Genomic DNA, 10,781 nt, shown 5'->3' with positions numbered 1-10,781 from the left:
AAGGTATCACTCAAACTCCAGATTTTCATAGACTAGAAGATAATATCTTTAAAAATATCCATGTGACCAAACTCATCTTTCAGGATTCAATACATAATATGTCACCTGCTCTAGGAGACTTGACCCTTTAGGTTGAATTATTCGTTTCTTTTGGGTGTTTCAGTGACAATGCGAATGCTCCTAATTTCTGGAAACACCTTTGAACCCTATGTGTAATCTTGCCCAAAGCCAATTCTTCCTATGGTTTAGATAAAAAGTGTCTCCTAAAGACTCATGTGTGAAGCTTTTGTCCTCAACACTGCCATGTTCAGAGGTGGAGCTTTTAGAAAATGATTGGATCATGAGGGCTCTGACCTCATCAATGGATAAGTCCATTGATGGATTTATAGCTGGATGGACTATGAAAAAGTTGTGGAAACTATAGAAGGTGTGATCTAATTGGAGCAAATGGGTCATTAGAGGTGTGCCCTGGGAAGGTTTATCTTGTCCCTGGCCCCTTCCTTGCTCTCTCTTTGCTTCCCAACTGCTGTGAGCTGTGAAGTTATCCTCTGCTACACACTTCTACCATGATGTTCTGCCTCACCTCAGGTCCAAAACAATGGAACCAGCCAACCATGACTGTAACCTCTGGAACCATAAGCCAAAATCAATCTTTTCTCTTATGTTGTTCATATCAGGTATTTTGGTTACATTAATAAAAAGATGACTGATCCAATATTCCTTTCAGTGAACCAACAAATTTCTTTTTTTCTCAATTTTAATTTTCTATTGTCTTTCTCTTTTTATCATAACCAGCATAAATGATGGTTATGAATGGGTACAATAACCTTCCCAATGTGCAGGAGGAATATACTTTTAGGAAAAAAGTAAAGAAGGGGGCTTTGGAAGACAGTAATGTAAACCAGAGAATATCTAACAGATGCTGGTTGTGTCAGCTTTTCTCTATTCACCTCAGGATGCTTGAGTCTTGTAGGTCCCTGAGTATGTTTCTGGTTAGAACAATCAATTCAGGTGGAAAAAGGGAAAGCCAAGGCTACTGGGATTTAAAAATAAATAAAAACCAAGATGGCTTCTGTGATTGAGTTCTGAGCTCAGCTTTTGAAGGTGGGATGAACATGACATTAGAAAAGCTGACTGAGCAGCTGGCAGCCTTTTCCTAGGCAAGGAGAAGGAGGAACCCAAGGGCCCAAGGGAAGGGAAGCTTCTAAAAACTAAGAATTGTCCTTAACAAGGCATCCTTGACAACTAATCCTACATGCTGTTCAGTCTAGATCATTCATTAAACATCTGATGATGAACACACATTGGAATTCCCCATATTTCTCATGCATCTAAACAATTGAGGGGTGTGTGTTTACAGATCAAATATTAGGGTATCATTTTCTTAATTAAAAGTTATTTAATAATATACTATAACTCGCTAATATCTGATGGAGAAACTCTGCTAAATGTTTCCATAACCGAAGTAGCTGTAGACTTTTATTTTCCATTTGTAGAAGTCAAGAGAGTAGTCTGATTTGATCAATATTACATAGCAATTCAGTGATAGAGTTATGACTAGGACATGAGACCTCCAACTGGTGGGCCACTATACTTTTGAATGCATCCACATGGCCCCAAACACACTTGCTTCATTGGTCAGAGGCATAATAAGAGAAATAAGCACAGACACAGATGTGATCTTCCAGCCAGCAGGTGGCAATCTGTTGAGAAACCTCAAAAGCATATTTTGTACACTACTGAGGATGAACATGTAAAAGCCTAGGAGATAATATGGTTTTTAACTCCTTAGATTTTTTTTTAATGCTGCTATTCCAGAAGTGGAAAAAAATCAGGTCAATTATGAATTTCATTAGATCGATTATGTTTCCTACATGACAGAAATTAAAATTTGTGATTTTTTTTCTGACTCAGGTAAGCATATCTCCATTTGTCCCCATGCATCTTTCTCTGAGCTTCTTGTCCTGCTGTGCACCCCAGGAGGCTGACCTTCATGGACTGTACAGCTAGACTTCCTGTCTCTGGCTTATTGTTGGGTTTGACCAATTCATATTGGCATCAACAGCTCCAGAGGGCAGGGGAGAGAGGACAAGTATTTATTTTCCCTATTCCTTGCTTACATGCTGCAGTTCTGGCAGTGGGCACATTTCTCTACAATGCACACCCTGTCAGCTTCTATCAGGCAACCCTGCTTCTAGCTCTCCAGCTCTCTGTGGTGCAAGATGCTTCTTGACCTTTTAGACTCATGGAAGGGAATAGTTTACTTACCATTGTTGGCTCCTTTAATCCTTCCCACATCTCTGTACATGATCCTTTATTCCATAGTAATTCTCCTTAGTCTATGTGTTGTTCTAATATAATTATGTATTTCTCTGATTTCTATCTTTATTGATGTGTATTCTTCTATCAGAAGGGGTTGTCTTTCTCCCCTATGTACTTATTAAATCATCTATTAATATCAAAATGGTGTTGTGGATATTGATTTTAAAATCCAATATTATTTTACTATTATTTGATTTATTACTTTGTTCCAGTTTTAGCCTTTGTGAGCCCCCCTTTTTTTAAAGAAAGAGTGAGAGAGAGAGAGAGAGAGAGAGAGAGAGAGAGAGAGAGAGAGAATTTTTAATATTTATTTTTTAGTTCTCGGTGGACACGACATCTTTGTTGGTATGTAGTGCTGAGGATCCAACCCGGGCCGCATGCACACCAGGCGAGCGCGCTACCGCTTGAGCCACATCCCCAGCCCCTTTGTGAGCCCTTTAAAGTTGACTTTTAACATGCTACCATCTTTTTTTTTTCTTTTTCTTCTCCAGTACTTCCTTAATTTATGGCACCATAAGACGTCTCTGGATTCATATTGTATTTTATTTGTCCCAACCATTTCTTCAAAGAACCTTTTTCCTTTTTATTGGCGAATGGTATTTAGAAACCAAGAAGCACAGAACAAGGTAGGCTCATTCCTATCAGGGTGTTACTGCTTTTAGGATTTCTCAGTAACAGAACTAAGAAATATGTGGACACATAGACCCATACACATATTCACATATATGTACACATTTATTTCTGTACCTATTCGTGTGTGTATACATGTGCATCTCTATACACATATAAATTATATGCATGTGGGTAGGTATATATAAAAGTAGCTAAAGATATAATAATTTTAACTTGGAAAGAAATTTTAATATCCAAATAGTATTAAAGGCAAGAAAATGTCTAAAGGAACAAAGAATAGTGTTATTTATTGTTAAACAGAGCAAGAAGATAGATTCTCAAAAACATATATTAACCTTGTAACATGCCCTCAGAGTATAAAAAGCAATCAATAGTACAGGGGGATAAATATATGTCAACAAGTGTAATTAGAGGTTTTACTACAATTACCTCAGAAATTGATAAAACAAAAAAGCTTTTTAAATTGAGAGGAAGGAAAATTAGAGATCAGAATCACACAACTAAGAAACCCAAGTTATTAGATGCTGTATTAGTTTTCTGGTGTTGCTATCATGAATTACCACGAGTCCCGTGGTTTACGACAGCCCACATCTGTTCTCTCATAGTTCTGGAGACAGAATTTGAAATGAGTTTTATGGGGTTAAAGCCAGGATAGGGAGGTTTTAACACTGCTCCTTTTGGAAGCGCCAGCGGGGACTGACTCATGGCCTCCTCCAGCTTCCAGAAGTTGCTGGCTTTCCTTGGCCAGTGGCAACATTACTCCAGTCTCTGCTTCCTTCGTCACACAACCTTCTCCTTTTCTGTACTCAAATCTCTTTGGTATCCTTCCTATAAGGACTTTTGTGATTGTATTGAGGCTTACTCTAATAACCCAGGATGACCTCCCCACTTTAAGGTTTTAGCATAATCATATCTGCCAGGTCTTTTCTGTCGTATAAAATATTCTCTGGTCCTGGGAATTAGAACTGAGACATCTTTGGGGACCATCCCTCAGCCAAAGTGGATACATGATTAGAAATTGACAGCACACATTATTTTCAAACATAAAGAGAATATATACAAGAACTGAACACATACTCTGCCAGAAGAGAAATCTCAACTGAGTCTGAAAAACAAATGTCCTATAAATCTTGTGCTCTGACCATTATGAACAATGTTTCAGAATTAGTAATATGGAAAACCAACACATCTCCTATATCTAGAAATTAAATAATAATATATCAGTAAAATGGTAAAAAGAAAACATAAGGAATGTGATAAAATACATGTTTCAAGAGAATTTTTAAGGACACATTTAAAGCAGTAGCTAGAACAGTGCACTATCTTACAAAACTTTCTGCAATCATGGAAATATTCTGTATCTGTTCTATTCAATAGGGTAGCCACCAGCCTCCGGGTCACTCTTATGCACTTGAAATGTTATCAGTGTTGACAAAGGAACTGGACTTTAAATTTTTATTTAATTTTAGCTAACTTAAATTTAAAGTTAAGTCATCACATTTGGCTAGTGGCTACCTTATTATACACTGCAAACTCAGGGAAATTTGTGCCTATGGATAGGTTAATAACTTTAAAAAGGTTGAAATAAATGACTTGAGGTACAGTTGGAAAAACAATAGTGCAAAACCCTAATCTGATAGAGATAAAAGCAGAAATCAATGAACTAAAGAACAAAGACAAGAAAGATGAACAAAATCAAAAGTGAGTTATTCGACAAGATTAAAATGATGGAGAGAATGCTGTTAAAACTAAGAAGAAAAGAGGAGGCAATAAACAATATAGAGAAACATAGCACTAAATAGCCATAGTAGCAGTGGCAGGGGAGGTAGCGTTGAGAGGACCCCCTATTAGTGGTGAGATCTGGAACACCTTTACTTGGGTAACTGTGGCAGGGCCTCAATGGGAGGTTGATGACATTTTAATGTAATTTCTAACTGCATAGGCTCAAAATCTGATTTTCTGGCTTTCTTAGAGATCCCATGAGCAGTCGTATCTTTTTTTAAGTCAGATTTTTGAAGGTATACTTTATATAAAACAGAATCCCACACTTTGAAAATAGATGATTCTGTAAGATTGAGCAAATGCAAAAATAAGATTTCCTTGTGCTTTTCTGCAAACTTCTTTGGTTCTCCTCATCCTTTCATAAGTTCTTAACAACCACTGATATTGAATTCTGTCACTCTTTAGGTCCTATGGACTAACAATTATAAAAATTTTGATAAAATCATGTTGCTATGATAAAGCCATGTTTTCCATTCATTTTATCTTCCTAGGCATACAGGAAGGCAAGACTTTTTTGGCCTCCTTTGCAATTATTTCTGAGGATGGTACTTAGGTTCTAGATAATTTAAGATAAGTAGAAATGATGTAAGGCCCTCACTTGAACCTTACTGAATGCTGTACGGTCCTACAGCCTTCTCTTCTCCTTTGACTGCCATCTTGGAAATCACATATTCCAGTCAGTGTGGTTACAAGATGGAAGCAAACTTGTGTCTTGATGATACAACCAGTTACCAGTGACGAATTCTGCTTCTGTGCATATTGAAGTTTGAACATTAGAGAAGCACGCCAAGGCAAGCAGATAAAGCAGGATTTATTTAAAAAGTAGCAGCACAGACTTTTCCCGTGAGGGAGAAGGGGACCAGAGCTGGTATCCTGGTATCCCAAGAAGTGAGGGTGTCCTGCCCCTTTTATACCTCTTAGACTTTCTTTGTTTTCTTGTCTTCTTTCCCCTTATCTCTCTCCTTCCTGCATGTATGACTAGGCCCAGGAGATGGCCCAGGTGGGACAGCCAAATGGTGAGAAGCAGATGGGTAAGGGAAAGGGCCAAATGGAGTCATCCAGGCAGAAACCAGCCCAGGAGGCATTAATTAGCAACTTTTATAACTACCTGTAGGGAGGGAAAATTCCTGGGACAGGTTACCTTAGCAACAGGTTGGAGCAGGGACAGGTGGAGGAAGGGTTTGAAGGCATGAACATTTCAATCTCCCAGAGGCTGTCTCCAACTTCCTGGACCTAAACTGACCTCCAGTGTCTTCATCCACCCAATTACCTATCTACACTGACTGCCTGACTTTATTCTTGCTTCAGTGAGTCTCTACTTGTGGCATACCTGTCCAGAAGAGCTACATTGAACTATGACATGAAAGAGGAATAAATATTTTTTTTGGTTAAGCTATTGAGATTTTGGAATTTATATGTTTCAGCAGCATAGCTTAGCCTAATCTGATTAATTCATTGTTTTTCTTCATCTTAGAGTCTTTGCATGAATTTTTATATCGCTTGGTCCTAGTTAGTCACTCATTTCTATCTCTTGGGCCTTTTCTTTCTCTTGGAATATCTTTCCCATATCTTGCATGCAAATATGACTTTTGTTTTCTTTTAGTACCAGGGATTGAACTCAGGGGTGCTTAACTATTGCCACATCTCCAGCCTTTTTTTTTTTATTTTTTATTTTGAAATAAGGTCTGCTAAGTTGCTTAAGGCCTCTCTAAGTTGCTGAGATTGGCTTTGAACTTGTGATCCTCCTGACTCAGCTTTGCAAATATGAGTTTCTAATTTCTGTTTTTAGTCTTTATTTTTTGATACACAACAATTGTACATATTCATGGGATATTTTGATACATGTATATATTGTATAATGATCAAATCAGGGCACTTAGTATATCTATCGCCTCTAACATTTATCACCTGAGATCATATTTGATGAGACCATTCAACATCCTGTCTCCTTATTTTCTGGAAATATATATTATTAACTATCATCACTCCACTGTGCATTAGAGGACCATAACTGGCTTGCTAATTTCTTAAACATCCATGTTGAAAGCAAGGTGATGTAAGTGTTTAGAAATACTGTTCAAGGAACTGAACAGGCACTTATAGGAGAAATAGAAGAAATATGATAGGTCAAAATATATATTTAAAAATGTTCAACATCTCCAGCAATTAGAGAAATGCAAATTAAACTACACTGATATTTCATCTCACTCCAGTCAGAATGACAATTATCAAGAATACAAGTAACAATAATTGTTGGTGAGGATGTGGGGGAAATGGTACACTCATACATTGCTGGTAGAACCGAAAATTGGTGCAAAGACTGTGGAAAGCAGTATGGAGATTCTTCAGAAAACTTGGAGTGGAACCACCATTTGACCCAGTTATTCCACTCCTTGGCATATACCCAAAGGACTTAAAATCAGCATACTATAGTGATGCAGCCACATCAATGTTTATAGCAGCTCAATTCACAATAACTAAGGTATGGAACCAACATAAAGTGCTCTGCAATAGATGAATGTGAAAAAGAAAATGTGCTATATATACACAATGGAATATTACTTAGCCATTGAGAAGAATGAAATTATGGCATTTGTCAGTAAATGGATGGAACTGGAGACCAGCATGCTAAGTGAAATAAGTCAACCCCCCAAAACCAAAGGCTGGATGTTCTTTTTGATATTTGGTTGCTAATCCACAATAAGGGCAGGGGAATAGCAGTTCATTGAATTAGACAAAGGGGAATGAAAGGAAGCAGAGATGGGAATAGGAAAGACAGTAAAATGAATCAGACACAACTTTCCTGTGATCATATATGAATACATGACAAGTGTAATTCCACATCATGTACAACCACAAGAATGAGAAGTTAAACTCTATGTATATATAATATGTCAAAATACACTCCACTGTCATGTATATCTAAAAACAAATAAATAGTAAAGATTAAAAAAAGAAATACCTTTCAAACTAAGCTTGTCAATACTTGAGTATTCTCTATACCACTGAATCTTCTGAAAGTTAGTATTTTGATTTGTACTCTCTTAGGAAATATGTCAGTTATAATATGAAAAATAAAAAGTTAATTCCATTTTTATAGGAAAAATAACCATTAGTGAAGTGCTCAACATCATATGATATTCAGTGATAGGGGACTTTCAAGCCTTGGTATCTACTAAATGGTTCCAGCATCTGTTATTCTGCTTTCCTCTCTTGTTTTTGAATTCTTTCAAAAGCACTTGGTGTCAACAACATGTTGAATTCATCCCATTTCCAAGTGTATAGTGTGAAAAGCAGAAGGGCCTGTTTTTTTGAAGACATTCAAAGAGATCTAAAAGATGATGGTCTAAGCTGAAGTTCATCATAAGGAAACTTTTCATGGTGTTCACACAGCATTAGAACTAAATATAGATATCGGTGAATCAACAGTGCATCAGAACAGAATAAGAACTGTTTGGAGTGAAATGTGACCTTCTATAGAATCAAGAGATGGTTTCTTATCATGTAGCCACATCTAAACTTCGAGCTTCAGAGAAAGGATTTTATGCTTCCTTTTTTTTTCTCTCAAGTGTTAGTCTCAGAGTATTTGTTCAAGGTCGTGGCAATAACAAGTCATATATAATTTTGTTTTCCTGAGCTATATCAGCTTGTGAGTAACAATGTATGGAGTTTAGGGAGTACAAACTACTCTTTCATCAAGTTTTCAAATAATTCTACACTATTCTTGACCTCTGATTTCAAAGACTTCTGTGGGGAATGAGGTGGGAGGGCCTGTGGGATTCAATGATAAACTTCTTACTTATATTCTTTACAGATGTTGCAGTTTCAATCAATAGACTCAATTCCCCTTTCCAGTTTATATTTATACATATTACTTGTCTATTGCTGTCTTTTCTATCTTCTTTGTCCTTCTGGATTTAAATGCTGTAAATTATTTTACTGTTATTTTAGTGAAATTCTTTTACTATCATCTTTACTCTTGTTTAAATCTTGTTTTAGCTCTTTGAACTATACTAGAAATCTATTTAACTTTTATTTACCATTTGGTTTTTCTTCATTAAACAAATAAGATTATGGGTGATACTTTATAATCAGTTTCCAAAAATTAATGATATGAACATGCAAATGGATTAACCAGACATTTCTCCAAAGAAGAGATGCAAACATTCAACAAATATTTGAAAAATGTTCAACACCATTAGCAATAAGGGCAATGCAAATTGAACTACACTGAGATTTTATCTCATCCCAGTTAGAATGGCAACCATCAAGAATATAAATAATAAAAAATTCTGGTGAGGATGTGGGGAAAAAGAAATACTTATACATTGTTGATGAGACTGCAATTTATTACAACCACTATGGAAATCAGTATGAAGATTGCTCAAAAGACTAGGAATATAACCACAATATGACCCAGCAATCCTATTCCTTGGTATTTATCTAAAAGAACTGAAATCACCACAATATAGTGATACGTGCATTACAATGTTTATAGAAGCACAATTCACAATAGCCAAATCATGGAACCAGCCCAGGTGTCTACCACCAGATGGATGTGTAAAGAAAATGTGGAGTTGTACTCATCCATAAAGAAGAATGAAATCACTTCATTTGTTGGTAAATGGATGAATGGGGAGAACATCATGCTAAGTGAAATAAGCCAGAATCAGAAAGCAAAGAGTCAAATGCTTTCTCTCATATGTGGAAGCTAGAAAGAAAAAAGTCTAGAAAGAGGTGGGAGAATATCATGAAAATAGAAGGAAATCAGTAGAGGTAGGGGAACAGGAGGAAGGAGGAGGGAATGGAAAGCGAAGTTTCTGGGGAAAGAGACTGAGTAAATTATGTTATGTGCATATGTGAACATGTCACAATGAACTCCACTATTATTTATAATTATAATTCACTAGTAGAACATAAAAAGAAAACCTATTGCAAATGGTCCAAATTTCTTTTTCCTTTCCTTTCTTTCCTTCCTTTTTTTGGGGGGTGGTGGTGGTACTGAGGATTTAATTCAGGGGCACTCAACCACTGAGCCACATCCCCAGCCCTATTTTGTATTTTATTTAGAGAAAGGGTCTCACTGAGTTGCTTAGTGCCTCACTTTTGCTGAGGTTGGCTTTGAACTCATGATTCTCCTGCCTCAGCCTCCCAAGCTGCTGGAATTATAGGTGTGTGCCATCAGGCCAGCTAAATAGTGCAAACTGAAAAAAAAAAAAAACCAATAATAATACATTTTGAACACTTTTGATATGGGGCCAACTTGCCTTGGGTTTCCTTATTCCTTTATGATAACCTGCCCATAGTATGTCACCCAGGAAAAGAAACATGGGGGTGGGGGCAAAACTTCCCCTGGGGAAGGTGAGATTTCAGAGGCTGTAAGTCTGAAGAAAGAGGAGATGCAAATGTAAGACAAACCACTGCCCAGGTGCAGCTATTGGAAAGGAGACAAGGCATGTGGTTTAGGGTAGCTTTGAAACTACTAGGGTCCCAAGTCATAACACAGATGACCTAAGTGCTAAAATAAGGTGTCATAATGATTGTGCTGGGAAGCAGACTAACCACAGTCACAAGGATATAATTCTCTCTCTTGTCTTAACTCACCTGCACGCCCTGTCCACAGCCACCGCAGGGAGCTGGATACAACCCTAAATGATAGGCTGTGGGCCAAGGAGAATGGTGAAAGGAGTTGGGGAATTGAGATATGCGGAGATCTCTGATCCCACCCAAACGTCAAGGGTCATGGGAGGACCCTAATACAGAATCTGATAATAAGGAATCTGGTAGAGCAGTATTTACTCAGGCATATCAGTAGGAGCTGTGAGGATGTAAATATAATCCTGAAGCCTGGGGCTTTGCTGAAACATCTAACAGGAAAGGTCTATTTTTTCAGCCCACACTGACTTACCAGCTTTGACTAGAAAGTTGAAAAGATTTTGCTTTCCCACCCCTGTCCCCAGAGGAAGAGAACCTTGTGATCAATGAGGATTTTAGTGTGAGAATCAAAAAGAGAAATTTCAGCTTGTGAAGGTAGGGCAGTCTTC

Source organism: Spermophilus citellus, assembly GCF_964194105.1.
Source record: "Spermophilus citellus genome assembly, chromosome: 6".
NCBI lineage: Eukaryota > Metazoa > Chordata > Mammalia > Rodentia > Sciuridae > Spermophilus > Spermophilus citellus.
The sequence above is the reverse complement of the archived record's forward strand: the minus strand, read 5'-3'. Positions refer to the sequence as shown.